Below are 18,604 nucleotides of genomic sequence, written 5' to 3'. Positions count from 1 at the left end.
ATCTTTAATATCCTTATTTGTTTGGTACGATTTAACTTTTCGAAATTTAGGATATTATTATTGAGGAAGTCTTTAGGGGTGTGTTTGGTATGTGATAAAAGTAGAGAGTTGAGTTGAGTTGAGTTGGAGGATCTTATGCAGTTTTTTTTGTGAATGAGATTAGTTCTATTTTTTTTGTTTGTTTTTTTTATTTCATTCTTTTATTTTTTTAGTTTTATGTTTTGCTATTATTGATTAATTTTCAAATATACACATATTTTCTCAAATCATTTTTGACATAAATTGGACAATCTCAATTTTTTTTCTCAATTTGTAGAACATAATATATTATTTTCATATATTCTTTTCAAAAACTGTAATAATTCTAATTCTCTTCAATCGATAAAACATACCAACAAGATATATTTCATATTGCTGCTCAATTAATTGGTATATTGTATATTGTATGTATATATATTGAAGGTAATTATTCCAATTACTAATTGGTATATTGTATGTATATATTGAATCTTGCTAACTTAACTTTATTATTTCACATATCATACCGTTTATTTTTATATAATATGGATAATATATTTAGGGATGCAAAGATTTTGGAAGTGAGAAAGAAAAGAAAATAGAATCCAAAGGTTTGACGATAAAAAAAAAAAATAGATCTGAATCCAAACGGCAAAGATGGGAAGAGAGAAAGAAATGAAAATATATTGATTTTTACGGTTAGTTTTGAGGGATAAAAAAGGGGAGTTTTGAGTGTGTAAAAAATGGGTTTTAATAATCCATAGGTTTGACGATTAAAAAAAAAAAAAAAAAAAAACTAGATCCAAACGGCAAAGATAAGGGAAGAGAGAAAGAAATGAAAATATATTAATTTTTAGGGTTAGTTTTGAGGTGATAAAAAAGAGTTTTGAGTGGGTAAAAAAGGGTTTTAATAAGCCATAGGTTTTCTTTATGGGCTTAACAAACATGGGTAATAAATACCCACCCAACCCAATAACTCATACCCATTTATCAAACGCATCCTAAAATATTTTTAAATGAGTTTTTTTTATACTGAACTTTGAGATTTTTGTATACACGAGAGATGAGTAGAAAAAATATAGTCAAAATAATTAATAAATTAATATCAGTCAATCATTCATATTCATTTTAACTAATTATTAAATATAAATATATTATTTAGCCTTATATACTTCAACTAATACATTTAACCCATTATATTTTATGTGACATTATCTATTTAATATAAAATTTTAATTATAATTATTATTATTATAATTAATTTCTATCTCTATAATTATTTTTAGTTATAAATTTAAATAATAAATTATATTTTTTAATATAAAATTCCTACATTTTCATTTTAAGTGATTAAATAATTAATTAATACAACAGTATATTAAATAAGACTAATTTTAAATTTAGGGAATTTCTTATAGATAGAAAATTCAAAAAATATTTACACTTTATAGTAAAAAGTCCGATTTTTTTTTAAATAATATTTTTTTAATAAATAATGACAAAAATAGGGTTGGAGGGAAAAAATTTCTAAGATTAGGTTGTTTTGGGAAAATATTGACAAAATTAGGGTAGTGGAATCGTGTACCGGGTACACGATTTCCATATGGCATACTCGTGTACCCCGGTACACGAGTATCGTTTAATCCAGTACCACATCGGTGACTGGTTGACTGGTCAAGCAAACTCGTGTACTTGGTACATGATTTGCTTATATATTTTTTTAAAGTTTGTTGACTATTTTTTTAATTGTTAAACTTAATTATTAAACTTAATTCCTTCATTATTAAACTTAATTATTAAACTTAATTCCTTCATTATTAAACTTAATTATATATTTAATCTACAATGAAAACATCTTATACTCATATTAAAAAAAAATTAACAATTAGTTCTTTAATTTACAATTTGAAAATGATACAATGTGGGATTTAAAAACGACCCTCCGACCCTTACCCTCATGGGGTTGTCTTCGTGTCCCTCTAAATTAGGTTCACCCTGTTGTCGCTGTCGTCTACGACGATATACGTCTTCGATCGGATGTCAGCAACATTGAGTCGTCTTGTTTGTTGATAATACCTTCTACGTTGACCAATGTTTGCTCACACATTGAACCCAATTCTGGTAAGTTGTTCTGCACTGAAATATTGTTGAACATCGCCGATAAAATTATTCTGTACAAATAAAAAAATAAAATTTAAACAATATTCAATTCATATATATGGAAAATATCTGATTTTAAATATCTTACCATGCAGTAATAGTAAGCGTCGTCAGGTGTGAATAAATCACCTCGTGATCGAATTGTACTAGGGAAAGTAGTTGTCTGATACAGTTGAACGCCCCATTTGTTAATTCTCCCTGTGCACAACGATCATATCGTCCATGCCAGTAGGATAAATATTCCGCATGGATTCGACACCAGTCTTGGTCATGCTTACCTCTTAAATCGATCTGGTATAGTGCTGGGAGTGTATAGGACAATGAAGATATCGTTTGTCGCAGACCGAACTATCTCAGCACACGATCTGGATGATGTCACTCTACTATATGGAAGCATATAAGAGGGCTAATGGTAGACAATAATCAGGTAAAGATAACCAAATCTGTGTGTATGGCGTCCAAATAACCTGACAAAAAATAATAATAAGTATACATATAAAATGTTTTAAATATTCATTTATATACATATTTACTACCTGATTGTGCATCAGCATGTCGAATATTTTTCTGTATACGAGCAACATATTTACTGACTGTTCAGAGGCAGTTAATACACCACTCCATCTAAAATTATAAAAAATACAATTAATTTATATTTTTACATAAAATGGTAACGAAATAAATACATAAATGAAATAATATCTGACACTAAGTGGACGATGATCTAGGGCCTATAGTTGGACTTGTGGTACTATAATTGGAAATCGATCATAAGCCTACACTTGTAATAGTATCAGTGGCCCCGCTATTTCCAACGCTTGTGCATTGGAAGCCCGATAAAGTTCTCTATACAACCATGCAAGACATGCACATCCCACGAGTACGTACCAGCGTGCTCGAAATCAAACAATAATGGGAGGAACATGAGATGCACCAAAGTATTTGACTTATCAGCAAATAAAAATCCTCCAATAAGCCACAGGATATATGCTCGTGCGAACCTACGTATGCTGATGTCGTCGACATCGGGAGGTAATTTTGGAAACTGGGATGCCAACCAAGGGTTACTCAATCTTGATCCCTTCAGATCCTCTGGTAGAACGCCCAAGAGCTCTTCACAAACGTTCTTCCAGTCATACTGTAGTGAACCTGTCAATGGTTGCCCGTCCACTCGTAACCCAAATTGTATGGCAATATCCTGCAGCGTAATCGTACATTCCCCACAAGGCAGGTGAAATGTGTGGGTTTCTGGTCTCCAGTGCTCAACTAGAGCAATAATAAGGTATCAATCAAGCTGAATGAAACCAATTTGTGCAACCCCAAGAAAACCTGCCTGCTGAACATATGGAATAATGTAGTGATCAAATGGGATAGTATGTTGTGCAGTAGCCTCCCTTCTCCGACAACTCAACACTATAGTGGAAGAACTATTCCATACTGTCCGTGAACGATGCATATTTTGTTGGTACAATTATACAGGATTAGAAGGATTAGACTCTATTACCTAAAAAGTTTAAATTACATTACATAATAAAATCCATGACAAAAAAGATATATAAAAAGTACATAAAAAAAATACAATTACATAAAGTAAATTTATTATATAAATTCATTATAAATACATAAAGAATAAGTACATAAAATATAAAATTACATGAAAATTATAAGTACATAAAGAATACAAGTACATAAAATATACAATTACATGAAAAATATAAATATATAAAGAATAAAAATACATGAAATATACAATTAGATGAAAAATATAAATACATAAAGAATACAAGTATATAAAATATACAAGTAAAAAAAAATTACACCTAATGACCCGAAGACGACGAAGCACCCAGTGTACAGTGTGGACAAGTGCGTCTGTTATAACCTTCTCTTTTGCAAATTGTACATCGCACTTTTTGGCTTGCTTCTCTCCAATCCATTTCATTATGAATGTGCGTACTTTTTGGCCGACCTTGTTCTCTTAGTAAGTGCGCATTTGGACGAACTTCTGTAAATGATAATTCTGGCCAATAATCTGGGTGTTGAATTGAATGGAAGTGGCCTTCATAACAACACTTGAAATTGGACAATTTGTAGCATTCATCAATAAGTGGTAGATATGTTATACGCATGTAATTACACACTGCAATTACATGAAAACATGGAATCTTGAATGATTACCACTTATTGCAAGAACATGTCCCTTCTTTTAAGGTTAAAACTTGGGTGTGTTGTCCTTTATGGGGAGAAATCATATTTATGCCAGTTTGTACTTCAAAAGTTTGACTTTCCCTGTCAATGGATGTCACCATATGTGCCGATGCTCGTTTTTCCCACATCTTCAGATTTTTTAGGGCATATTTTGTATATATGTCCCCACGATCGAGTGTTTCACTAATTTCTTGTCTCCGACGTTCAAAATACAGTATTGTGCGATAGAATGTTAGCCTAACCAAAGAAGTAATTGGTAACATTCTAGTACCTTTGAAAACACCGTTCATGCATTCAGATGCATTGCTTGTCATCCACCCATAGCGGTACCCACCGTCATGTGACTGTGTCCATTTTTCCAAGTCAATGTCTAAAAAAAATTAAAGACATTCAGGGTGTAATTGTTTCAATTCTTTCATGCACCGAATGAACTTACGTCTTTGGTGTTGATTTCCAACCTTAAACACCAAATTTTTTAGTTGCTTTGATTTGTATTTTGTATTGAAATTACTAGCAACATGGTGAAGACAATATTGGTGGTATGCTCTGGGATCACTCCAACCAATTTCTTCATTATTAATTGCAGCAAGAATGATCGTATGTCTATCAGAAATCAAGCAAATACCCTCTCTTTGGGTAACATATTCACGCAATGCCCACAAAACCATGACCAACTGGACGAATTCTCACATTCTACGATAGCAAAAGCAAGGGAAAATATATGTCGGTTTGCATCAATAGATAAGACTATCAATAATTTCTGATTATACTTTCCGTAGAGATGAGTTCCATCAATCTGGATTAATGGCCTACAATGGTTGAATCCTTCTCTTGCAGGACCAAAATACCAAAAAACTCGTCCAAATATAGTCGTACCTGGCACATCAGAGGGAAGAAAAAACCAATCTGTTCGTATTCCTAGATTGTAATGAACAAGAGCACTTAGCCAATACGAAAGCTTCGAATAATGATTTCTCCCAATCGCCAAACACAACAATCAACGCTTTTCTCTTGTCTTGCCACACCTATCTATAATTGATATTATAGCCATATTGTTTTTTAATGGCTTTGGAATAGGGCCACAGGTACTCTAAGATCAGCTCTAACCAAATTTTGAATTTCGATACTCATGAATTTAAATCAAACTGTGAATGATCCTGTGTCATTTTTGAAAACAAACATGAGTGTTCTTTTTGAAGTTTTGTGATTTCGAACATCCCATGAGTTTTGTACCGACATGCCCATAGCCTCCAAGCACAACCGTCACTCCATGATTTACATTTAACATATGATTTGATTCCACTACGATAATTTCGTAGTGTTCTGTCACACAATATTTTTTTATAGTAAGCTGTAAATCTTCAACATTCCTTTTTGTATTAAACTACAGTTATCTACTCCTACATTCCTTTCTTCCAAAGTAGACCCTAGTTCACACGTTGAATTTGTCATTTCCCAATCTATTTGAGTGAACATTTCTGATGGTACCAACTCAAGATCATGTTCACCACTATTGTCGTTTCCAAATAATTCATCAACTTCAACGTCAATATCACTATCTGACGCATCGACATATTTATTATGATTTTTTCAACGGTTATAATTGACAAAAAATATGTTAATATGTCAACCCAACAAAATCTAATTTCTAAGTTTAACATATAAGATCTGAATATTATACATTTAAATCAGACCAAATCTAAGATTTATAAACTATATATTTAAATCAACCCAAACAAATAAAAAAAATATAAGATCTAAGATTTAAGATCTACAAACATATATCAACCCAACAAATACATATAAGATCAGTCCAACAAATTCATATATTTTTAAGTTTAACATAAGATCAGCCCAAAAACATACATAAACTAGATCAGCCCAAAAACATAATGAGTCCAAGAACATACCTAAACTAGAGAAAGAATTCCAAGATTTACCACATAAATATAAGATCAACCCAAACATACATATATTTTTAACTTTAAAATATATTGAAAAACATACATATACATGCAGATCAGCCCAAAAACATACATAAACTAGAGAAATAATTTCAAGATTTACCATATAAATATAAGATAAGCCCAAACATACATATATTTCTAAGTTTAAAATATATTGAAAAACATACATACAAAGCCTAAAAACATACATAAACTAGAGAAAGAATTCTAAGATTTACCACATAAATATAAGATCAGCCCAAACATATATATATTTCTAAGTTTAAAATATATTGAAAAACAACTAGAGAAAGAATTTTACCACAGAAGCGAGCAAAAATCGGCAGCCAAAGAGGTAGATTTCGGTGAGGAGCAAATGGAGGACTCGGTGAGGAAAATCGAGCAAAATCGAAATTTTGGAAGATTTCGGTGAGGAAAATTGAGGACTCGGTGAAATGGAGGCCTCGCTGAGGAAAATCAACAAGATTTTGGAAGGTAGAAAGCAAAATGGAGGAAAACGATTGAAGTTATGGCGAGCAATCGACAGAAATCGATGGAAGTCAAAACGTCTCAGTGAGGAAGAAGAAGGGGCGGGCGACGAGTTTAATGGCGAGAAAGTTGTGTACCGGGTACACGATCTCCTTAGTCAAACCTGCATGACTGCCACAACAGACTGTGCGTGCCAGGTGGCCAGCTTATCGTGTACCCAATACACGATTAAGGTGTAATCGTGTACCCAGTACACGATTTAAAAACTTTTTTTGGGAATACTTTCCCTCCAACCCTATTTTTGTCATTATTTATTAAAAAAAATATTATTTAAAAAAATCCAAAAAGTCCCTTGCACTTTTGAAACTTTTTGCTATAAAATGTAAATATTTTTAAATATTTTTTATATTTAAAAAGACCCCTTTAATTTATTACTATATTACATTTAATTAAATAACATTAAATTTAATTCATAACTACATTAATCATTCTTTTACATTTAATTAAATAATGTTAAATTTAATTTATAACTACATTAATCAATTTTTGATTTATATATATTAATAAATTAAACATGTATACTTAACTTCTACATATAATTATTCTGCATATTCAAATATGAATTTAATTATCATTAACTTTTAAATCTCAAATATTTATACTCTATTTGGAATTTTTTGTTTATGTTTTTTTAAAATAAAGTCTATAAACATTACATTCATCTCCAAATTTCTTCTTTTGTTATTTACTTTTTATCAATGGTTTAAAAAACCAAACAAACTATCAGAAACTAAAAAAAAAATATAGCTTTTAAATTATTATTTTTTTTTGTTTTTGAAATTTGGTTAAGAATTCAACCATTATACTTCAAAAAAATATTAGATTTTTTTTAAAAATAATGTTATTTTAATATATATTAACAAAAATAGGGTAGGGTTGAAAAGATTGACAAAAATAGGTTTTTTAATCGTGTACCCAGTATATGATTACGCCTTAATCGTGTATCTGGTACACGATTAGCTCTAAATCATGTACCCAGTACACGAGTGCCTGTTGATCTGGTACGCATAGACTGTCAATGTGGCAGTCATGTAGCATTGACTGAGGTAATCGTGTACCCAAGTCCTGTAACGGGTATACGACTTCCTTCTCCATTAAACCACCGCGTAGCCCCTCTTCTTCCTCATCTAAAAGCTTCTTCATCGATCTTCCACCGTTTTCCTCTGTCTTCCTTCGTCCAAACATCGCCGAAAACTTCGATCTTCCTCCGTCTTCCTCCTTCTCCATTAAACCGTCCGTCTTCCTTCGATTTTCTTTGACCGAGGTAAACTTTTTTCCCTGTGTTGTTTTCCAATATATAATCTTCATATATATATCATTTTGTTTGCATTTGGGTTGAACTTAATGTGTAGTTTATGGATCCATGATTTATTTCTGGATATATGTTGAACTTAGAAATTAGTGTTTGGCTATTTTTATGGATGATTATGTTTGCCTATTTGTTGGGCTATTTTTTTTTATGATTAATTTGTTAGATGATTATGTATTTGTTGGGTTGAACCTAGAATATATGTATATGTTTATAAAAATGAAGATTGGTTCATATATATATATATATATATATATTATTTTGTTTGCATTTGGACTGAATTAAATATATGATTCATGGATATATTATTTTGTTTTTATTTGGTGATTTAAATGTATAGTTTATGGATCTTAGATTTGGGCTGATTTAAACGTATAGTTTATAGATTTTAGATTTGGGCTGATTTAAATGTATAGTTTATGAATCTTAGATTTGGGCTGATTTAAATGTATTGTTTATGGATCTTAGATTTAGGTTGATTTAAATGTATAATATTTAGATCTTATATATTGAACTTAGAAATTGGATTTTGTTGGGTTGACAAATTAACATTTTTTTTTGTCAACTATAACAATTGAAAAAATTATAATAAATATGTCGATGAATTTAGTTATTCTTTAACTTGGAAATGATGGAGACAGTGATACTGATGTTGAAGTTGATGAATTATTTAGAAACGATAGTAGTGGGGAACATGATATTGAGTTCGTACCGTCAGATATGTTCACCTAAATAGATTAGGAAATTACAAATTCAACATGTGAACTAGGGTCTACTTTGGAGGAAAGGAGTATAGGTATAGATAATGGTAGTTTAATATAGAAAGGAATGTTGTTTAATACTAAAGAAGATTTACAGCTTGCTGTAAAAAAAATATTGTGTGACAGAACACTACGAGATTATTGTAGTGGAATTAAATCAAGATCTTTGGTATGTCAGATGTAAAACATGGAGTGATGGTTGTGATTAGAGGTTACAGACATGTCGGCGTAAAACTCATGGGATGTTCGAAATCACCAAACTTCAAGGGGAAGACTCACGTTTGTTTTCAGAATGGACACAGGATCATTCACAGCTTGATTCAAATTTTATGAATATCGAAATCCAAAATTTGGTTAGAGCTGATCCTGGAGTACCTGTGGCCCTACTCCAATAAGCAATTAAAAAACAATATGGCTATAATGTTAATTATAGATGGGGGTGGCAAACCAAGAGAAAAGCATTATTGATGTGTTTGGTGATTGGGAAAAATCATATTCAGAGCTTCCTTATTGGTTGAGTGCTCTTGTTCATTACAATCCAGGAACACGAACAAATTGGTATTTCCTTCCGTCTGATATGCCAGGTACGACTATTTTTGGTCGAGTTTTTTGGTCCTTCGGTCCTGCAAGAGAAGGGTTCAAACATTGTAGGCCATTAATCCAGATCGATGGAACTCATCTGTACGGAAAGTATAAGGGCCTTATTTATTAATGCAAACGGGCATATATTTTCCCTTGCTTTTGCTATTGTTGAAGGTAAAAATTTGTCCAGTTGGTCATGGTTTTTGTGGGCATTGCGTGAATATGTTACCCAAAGAGATGATATTTGCTTGATTTTTGATAGACATAAGGGCATTCTTGCTGCAATTAATAATGAGGAAATTGGTTGGAGTGAACCTAGAGTGTACCATCGATATTGTCTTCGTCATGTTGCCAGTAATTTCAATACGAAATATAAATCAAAGAAACTAAAAGATTTGGTGTTTAAGGTAGGAAATCAACACCAAAGGCGCAAGTTCATTCAGTGCATGAAAGAATTGAAACAATTGAACCCTAAATGCCTTGAATATTTTTCAGATATTGACTTGGAAAAATAGACCCAATCACATGATGGTGGGTACCGCTATGGGTGGATGACAAACAATGCAGCTGAATGCATAAATGGTGTTTTAAAAGGTGTGAATGTTACCAATTACTTATTTGGTTAGGCTAACATTTTATCGCACAATACTATATTTTGAACGTCGAAGACAAGAAATCAGTAAAGCACTCGATCGTGGGGACATGTATAAAGAATATGCCCTGAGAAAACTTAAGAGGTGGGAAAAACGAGCATCTGCGCATATGGTGATATCTATTGCCTATAAAGGCCAACACACACAAGTTTTGAGCTTGAAAGAAGGAACATGTTCTTGTAATAAGTGGTAGTCATTCAAGATTCCATGCTCTCATGTAATTGCAGTTTGTAACTATATGTGTTTGACATATATACCACTTATTGATGAATGCTACAAATTGTCTAATTTCAAACGATGTTATGAAAGTCGCTTCCATCCAATAGAACACCCAGATTATTGGCCAGAATTATCATTTACAGAAGTTCGTCCAAATGCGGACTTACTAAGAGAACAGGGTCGGCTAAAAAGTACGTGCATTCATAATGAAATGGATTGGAGAGAGGCAAACCAAAAAGTTCGATGTACAATTTGCAAGAGAGAAGAACATAACAGACGTACTTGTCCATAACGTACATTAGTTGTTTCGTGTTCGGGTCATTAGGTGTATCTTTTATGTACTTATATTTTTTATGTATGTATATTTTATGTACTTGTATTTTTCATGTAATTATATCTTTTATGTACTTAGATTTTTTATGTAATTGTTTCATTTTATGTAATTATACTTTTTATGTAATGAATTTATTTTTCATGTAATTGTATCTTTTTATGTACTTTTTATGTATCTTTTATGTGATGGATTTTATTATGTAATGTAATTTGAACTTCTTAGGTAATGGAGCCTGGTCCTTTTAATCCTGTACAATTATATCAACAAAATATGCATCGTTCACAATCGGTATAGAATAGTTCTTCTACAATAGTTTTGAGTTGTCGGAAAAGGGAGGCATCTGCACAACATACTATCCCATTTGATCACCGCATTATTCCCTACATTGAACAGGCAGGTTTTCTTGGGGTTGCACAAATCGAATTTATCCAGCTTGATTGGCACTTTATTACTGCTCTAGTTGAGCGTTGGAGACCAGAAACCCACACATTTCACTAGCCTTATGAGGAATGTACAATCACGCTGCAGGATGTTGCCATACAGTTTGGTTTACGAGTGGACGGGCAACCATTGACAGGTTCACTACAATATGATTGGAAGAATGTTTGTGAAGAGCTCTAAGGCGTTCTACCAGATGATCTGCATGAAGGAAATTAAACACGAGGATTTCCATGAAAAGTGGAATAAATCATTCCAAATTATAATCATGTATGAACATTACAAATTACAGTCGTACATAAAAACAAATGGTTATGCATTCATTATAGAAATTACAGCATGAAAAGTACAAATGAACAAGAAGAAATGCTACGAACATTTGTCGACTTGTCTCCACGCTCCTTGCTCATGAACGCTCAAACACAGCAACCTCGAGCGCTCGAACAACACGACCGCTACACAGCCCGAACACCTCGCACTCGAACTTAGCGATCGCCTCGATCACAAACACCCCAACAATAAGAACGGCCTCCACAAAACCTTAACGGTGTCGAGTTGAGTATGACACCACCAAGAAGGCTACCTTGGTAATCTCGGTGTGAGAATCTAGAGGGCGGGCTCTATTTGGACTTGGTTTGAGGCAGAAGATGGAGGAAACAACAATCATGTACACGATTGGGCAAGTGGGAGATGGCTGAAACCTATCGTATAGGTCGATGCCNGGAGTACATAATGATCTCATAGGTGTGAACCAATGACAAAGACCATAGGATGTGTTAACACGCACCCTTCATCCACTTACTATAAACACTTTCTCTGCCCACCTTGATATTGACTCATGCAAACACCATCTGAAGGGGGATGCTCCTAGGACACCACGAGGCCAAGCATGAATCTCACGGTGTGAATATACAGGGAGAAACGTGAGTGGAATCATAGACATATCAAATACATCTCTTCCTCCCACTGAGTATTTTATAACCTAGGGTTTAGCTTACTTAGAAAAAAACACAGCTAAGGATTTTAACTAAGTGACTTTTAGGTTTGCCCAAGAGTAACTTTTACCTTGGATAGTTAAACAACTTTTGATCATCATCCACTAAACTCTTTAACGGAGTCTTTGACCAAATTGTCGCATGCTTGTTGAAAATCTATTTGATTCACCTTTCCAGGTAGGGGTGTTACGTTTCTGTTAACTTAAGAACCCTAGCCTAGCCAGAACTTGCCTTAGACAAAAGGTCCCTTATAGATAGATTTACAACAAATTTAATCTTTTATGCCAACCAATTTAATCCTATTAAACCAATTTTAAAAGATTAATCTAGGTTGCTAAACTCTTTAGAACCACTTGAATTTAGGTATATCACAATCCAATTTTAAAACCTTTTTAAAAACCTTGAGTTCACCCTAAGTCCGCATGCAACTCTTTTTTGAAACAAAATTGAACTTGACTCTGATACCAATTGAAGGAAATCGAACATGAGGATTTCCATGAGCAGCGGAATAGATCATTCCAAATTACAATCATGTATGAACATTACAAATTACAGTTGTACACAGAAACAAATGGTTATGCATTCATTATAGAAATTACAGCATGAAAAGTACAAATGAATAAGGAGAAATGCTAAGAACATTTATTGACTCGTCTCCACGCTCCTTGCTCACGAACGCTCAAACACAGCAACCTCAACACGATCGCTACATAGCACGAACACCTCGCACTCGAAATCAGAGATCGCCTCAGTCACGAATACCCTAATAGCACGAACAGCCTCCACAGAACCTTGATGGTGTCAAATTGAGTATGACACCACCAAAAAGGCTACCTTGGTATTCTTGGTGTGAAAATCCAAAGGGTAGGCTCTGTTTGGACTTGGTTTGAGGCAGAAGACAAAGGAAACAATAATCGTGTACACGATTGGGCAAGTGGGAGATGGCTGAAACCTATCGTATAGGTCGATGCCCAATCGTTTAGCAAAAACTAAACGATTGTCTAGCAAAAGCTAAGCGATCGTTTAGCTCATCGCTTAGTTCCGTGTCTGTTGCTTACAAAACATGAAGGTTTCGTGATGTCGAATTAGGATTGAAATTGAGTTTTGACTCAACGCAGACGTTGACGCATCACTTTGACATAAGTTACATATGCGTGTGAAGGTGTCGGCCAATTTCTTTTCAAAAAAACTAGAAATGGGTATTAAACAAAGGACACACTACACGATCGTCTAGCTCACTCAAGTTGTCATAAATCGTATTTACTTGACAACTTCCGTGAGATTTTTTTCGGATAGAGAAATCTCAAAACAATTTTTTGAAACAAACTTACTAAAATTAGGAAAACAATTTTCCTTTTATTTCATGGTTACCATGAACCACTGATAACCTTTCACTCAATTGGTTATTAGAGAAAAAGATTTTAATTATCCAATAATTAATATTATTATAAATATAAATGATAACCAACTTATCATACTATATTTATAACCTATAGTTTTAATATTTCATCTCATGAAACACATAAACCATAGTTCTTTTTCTATTCCATGGTACTTAATGTAAATCTCATTTACATCAATCTTCTATTAGATTATCTCATACATCATACCGATTATATCATATATAATCAAATTACTTCTTGTCAATTTGAACACTTCAAATCAACACCAAGAATTTATCCTCAACTGAATCCATTGAGCTACCAAGGGGACCTTATAGACTTGTAGCTCGAAGCTCCAACTGTACGTGAATAACTGATTAAACTCTTTAGTCACGGGATCTACCATTTTTTAACTTCCAGGTACTCCACTAAAGATCGACAGTTGAACTCTCCTTACTATAGATATATTATGTATCCATCTTAACCAATCAGCAGTGCGATAACCCTTCGCAGATCGCTCATAAGTACAACTGAGCCAATAACCGTTATGCCTCTATAGTTACATCTAACTCCTTAAGTACCACTAATCCCTCTAATGAACATAAGTCATAGTCCTACTAATTACTATGACTGAGTCCTCTCTTCCAAAAAAAAATTGTGGCCACTATGTTCAAACCCCAAAATCAGCCCTTAAAGAAACAATCTCTCTACTTATCACTACTTTGGGAAAGAAGTGAATTCCATCTTGTGGATTGAGTTCCCAGCTCCCAGATCAGACAAGTCCCCAAAAAGGTAGGTATGTTGAGTTGGCAATCTGGCCACTCTCACCCATACTAATCAAAGAACTGCCCTTAAAGGTAGGAGTTCCTAAAACACTCAGGATTGAGGTTGGTTTACCTATGGTCGTTTAGGTAAGATGTAAGTCTCTAGTATCAACGATGTTATATACAGAGTCTAGTCATCTCGTGGTCCGGGTCTTATACAAATGCTTTATATAGGACACTCTCGCTCACACGTCTCCACATGAATGGTCAGGATCTATCATCTGTAGTAGTTTACAACACTTGCAAACCTCCACAAAGCGGGTCGTATCCGTAGTGTCACTAGGATCAGGTATCCCACTTTAATCCTTATACTACAGACCTATTTAGGTTATCACTTAAGGCATGATCCACTTATATATCACATATACATGCTTAAGTTCACATAATATAACCATGGAGCTTTGTTTATTGGATATGAGTAAATAACAAAATTAAATAACAATTATCTTATTCATCAAATAATATGTATCTTTACAAAACAACGAGACTCCGGGAGAATTAGGACACCAATCCTAACAAACACCCACTTGTCCTAATGACTCGGGAGACTAATGTATAATACAATATAAAAATATACAATATACAATAAACTAGGGCATACCCCAGTATCATCATCCACTTGCCCTAGACAAGATGTCGCATGTCCCGTAGACCCAGACTCTCCAGGTGACCCTCGAACACTTTAGCTGTGAGGGCCTTTGTAAAGAGATCAACAACGTTGTGCTCCTATGCGATCTTCGTGACTATCACATCACTGCGATGCACAATCTCCCTGATCAGGTGATATTTCCGTTCGATGTGCTTACCCCAACGATGACTCTAAGGCTCCTTGGAATTTATCACAGCCCCGCTGTTATCACAATAAAGTGTGATAGGCAAATCCATATTTTGAACAACTTCCAAATCTGAAAGGAACTTCCTCAGCCAAACAGTCCCCTTAGCTACTTCACAAGCCGCTATGTATTCGGCTTCCATAGTGGAGTCCATGATGCATCCTTGCTTGATGCTTTTCCATACTACCGCCCCTCCATTCAGAGTAAACATTGACCCAGATGTCGATTTACGAGAATTTCTATTGGTTTAAAGTTAGAGTTTGTGTATCCTATAAGGATAAGATCCTTATCTCCATACACAAGCATGTAGTCCCTCGTTCTCCGAAGATACTTGAAGATCGTCTTGACTGCCGTCCAGTGATCAAAACCTAGATTCGACTGATATTGACTGACAATCCCTACTACATAGCAAATGTCGGGTCTGGTACACAACATTGCATACATCAAGCTTCCTACAGCAGAAGCATAGGGAATCTGTCTCATCTCTTCAACCTTTTGAGGTGTCTTAGGACATTAATCCTTAGACAAAATGATTCCATGCCTGAAGAGTAACAAACCCCTCTTGGAATCTTGTATCCTGTACCTGATCAACATTTGATCAATATACAATGCCTGAGATAGGGCTAACCGTTTGTTCTTACGATCAGAATGATCTGGATCCCTAAAACATACTATGCCTCACCCAAATCTTTCATTTGGAACTGGGCAGCTAGCCAATTCTTAATATCAGTCAGATATCCTACATCATTCTCGATGAGTAGGATATCATCCACATACAATACCAAGAAAGCTACTGAGTTGTTGATAATCTTCTTGTAAACACAAGGCTAATCAACATTCTAATCAAAGCCAAACAACTTGACAACAGTGTCAAATCTGATGTTCCAAGATCTAGATGCTTGTTTCAGCCGATAAATGGACCTATTAAGCTTGCAAACTCTTTACTCTTGATCTGGAACTACAAACCCCTCTGGTTGAGTCATATAGATGGTCTCCTCAAGATTAACATTAAGAAAGGCAGCCTTGAAGTCCATTTTTCATATTTCATAATCATAAAATATGGCTATGGACAGGAGAATCCTAATAGACTTGAGCATGACAATAGGTGATAAAGTTTCCTCATAGTCAACTTCTTTAACCTGGGTATAACCCTTTGTCACAAGTCTAGCCTTAAAGGTTTGCATCTTTCCATCTACACCTCTCTTTTGCTTATAGATCCACTTACACCCAATAGGTCTTACTCCATCAGGTGGATCAACAAGCTCCTAGACATTATTGAAGTATATAGACTCCATTTCCTGGTTCATGGCTTTAACCCATTCATCTTTGTCAACGTCCTCCATTGCTTTCTTAAAAGACAATGGATCATCGACCCCATCATTCATAATGATGTTTTGGGCTTCAGTCAAACCCATGTAGCGATCCGGTGGGTTCATAACCCTCCCACTATGTCGAGGCAGTCTCAACTTTCGAGCTGGTTGACTAGACGTTCCAACGTCAACAAGAAGATAGCATTTGTAGAAACAAACATTTTGTTCTCACTTGGATCATAGAAGTATCCACCTCTCATTTCCTTGGGGTAGCCCACAAAGAGGCAAACCATCGAACGTGGTTCCAACTTCTTTCGGTTAGTCACTAGCACACGTGTCAGACAACATCAAATTCTGAAGTGGCGTAAACTATCTTTACGGCCTCTCCATAACTCAAAAAGTGTTTTAGAAACACTTTCGAGGGAACGTTGTTCAGGATATAACATGCAGTCTGCACTACATAACCCCAAAACGAGTCTGGAAGATGAACATAACTCATCATAGACCGAACCATGTCCAACAAGGTTCTGTTTCTCTTTTCAGATGCACCATTTTGCTGAGATGTACCAGGGGCCGAGAGTTGGGACGCAATCCCATGTTCTATCATATAGTTCTGGAATTGGAGATCCATATACTCTCCATCACGATCAGATCGTAGTGTTTTTATCTTCTTACCTAACAAGTTTTCAACTTCAGCCTTATACTCCTTGAATTTGTCAAGAGCTTCTGACTTACATTGCATTAGGTAGAGATATCTGAATCTTGAATAATCATCTATGAAAGAGATGAAATATCCATACCCACCTCAAGCTCTAAGCTCTAACATTCATTGAACCACAGAGGTCTGAATGTACAAGCTCCAAGGCTTCCTTGGCTCTGTAACCTTTTCCAGTAAAAGTTCATTTGATCATCTTGCCTTCGAGGCATGATTCACATACCGACAAGGAGTTTTCTTCTAAACTCTTTAGAAGTCTACTTTTCACCAATTTCTCAATCCTATTGAGGTTGATGTGACATAACCTTAGATGCCAAAGATGGGCGTTTTTCTTAGGAGAAACCTTTAGTCTTTTAACTGTTGTTGTCGTACTGAACATTTCAGTGTTAAACAAGGCTTTTATGACTAACGGCCTTAGTACATATAAGTTATTTTCCATTGAACCAAAACAAATCTCCATTCTATTCTTGAAAATAAACACTTTATTCTAAAAAAAGGAGACAGTATAGCCTTGTTCAATGAGACAAGAAACCGAGATTAAGTTCCTCTTAATATGAGGAACTACGAAAACATTATCCAGTAATAGATAATGTTTCTTGTCAACAAATAACCTCAGTCTGCCTACAGCAACAGTTGAAACAACCTCACCAATACCGACTCGAAGAGTCATCTCTTCTTGTGGCAACGTTTGCCAAGAACTGAATCCTTGGTAAGAGGAATTGACATGATTGGTAGCATCTGAATCAAGGATCCAGACAGAATCATCATTCTCTACCAAACACGTCTCCAAGACCAATAAATCAGATTTACTGTCTTGTCTCCTCTTTTGGAGAGTAGTGGAATTGAGGTCGTTTGCCACGAAATACGTTTCACACGATTCTTTCCACTGTAAGTAATCGATCATATTAAAAGCTTTAAACGGAAATACTAACAAGTTGCTGAAAAGAAAAACATATTGACCTACGTTAAGTTTTAAGCAAATACCCGTTGTAAAACAAAACAACATCCAATAAGGTTTTAGCAAAACTAATATGAACCCCGTGTGACATCTAATTTCGCAATGACGCTTCAAAGGTTTAGGACAAAAGTCGCCGAAAGGAAGGTCAGTTATCCCTCCTCTGAATTGAGAAGTTCTCAACTAGACATTAATACCAGAACAACTCTTGCTCCTATAATGATTAACCATCATTGATTTGGCCAAGAGATCATTAACTTACTTAACAAGCTTCCGTAAGTGTGACCCATCATTTTAGGCCCCTAGAGGTCTGCCCCAAAAAGCTAATCCGAAAGGAAAAAATACGATTGGGGCAAAACCTAAAGCAACCCTATCCATTTCTGGAGTTCACCTTGATCTTGACCAACTGCACG

The sequence above is a fragment of the Benincasa hispida genome, chromosome 4 (assembly GCF_009727055.1).
Source record: "Benincasa hispida cultivar B227 chromosome 4, ASM972705v1, whole genome shotgun sequence".
In the NCBI taxonomy this organism is placed as follows: domain Eukaryota; kingdom Viridiplantae; phylum Streptophyta; class Magnoliopsida; order Cucurbitales; family Cucurbitaceae; genus Benincasa; species Benincasa hispida.
Note: the sequence above shows the minus strand (reverse complement) of the source record.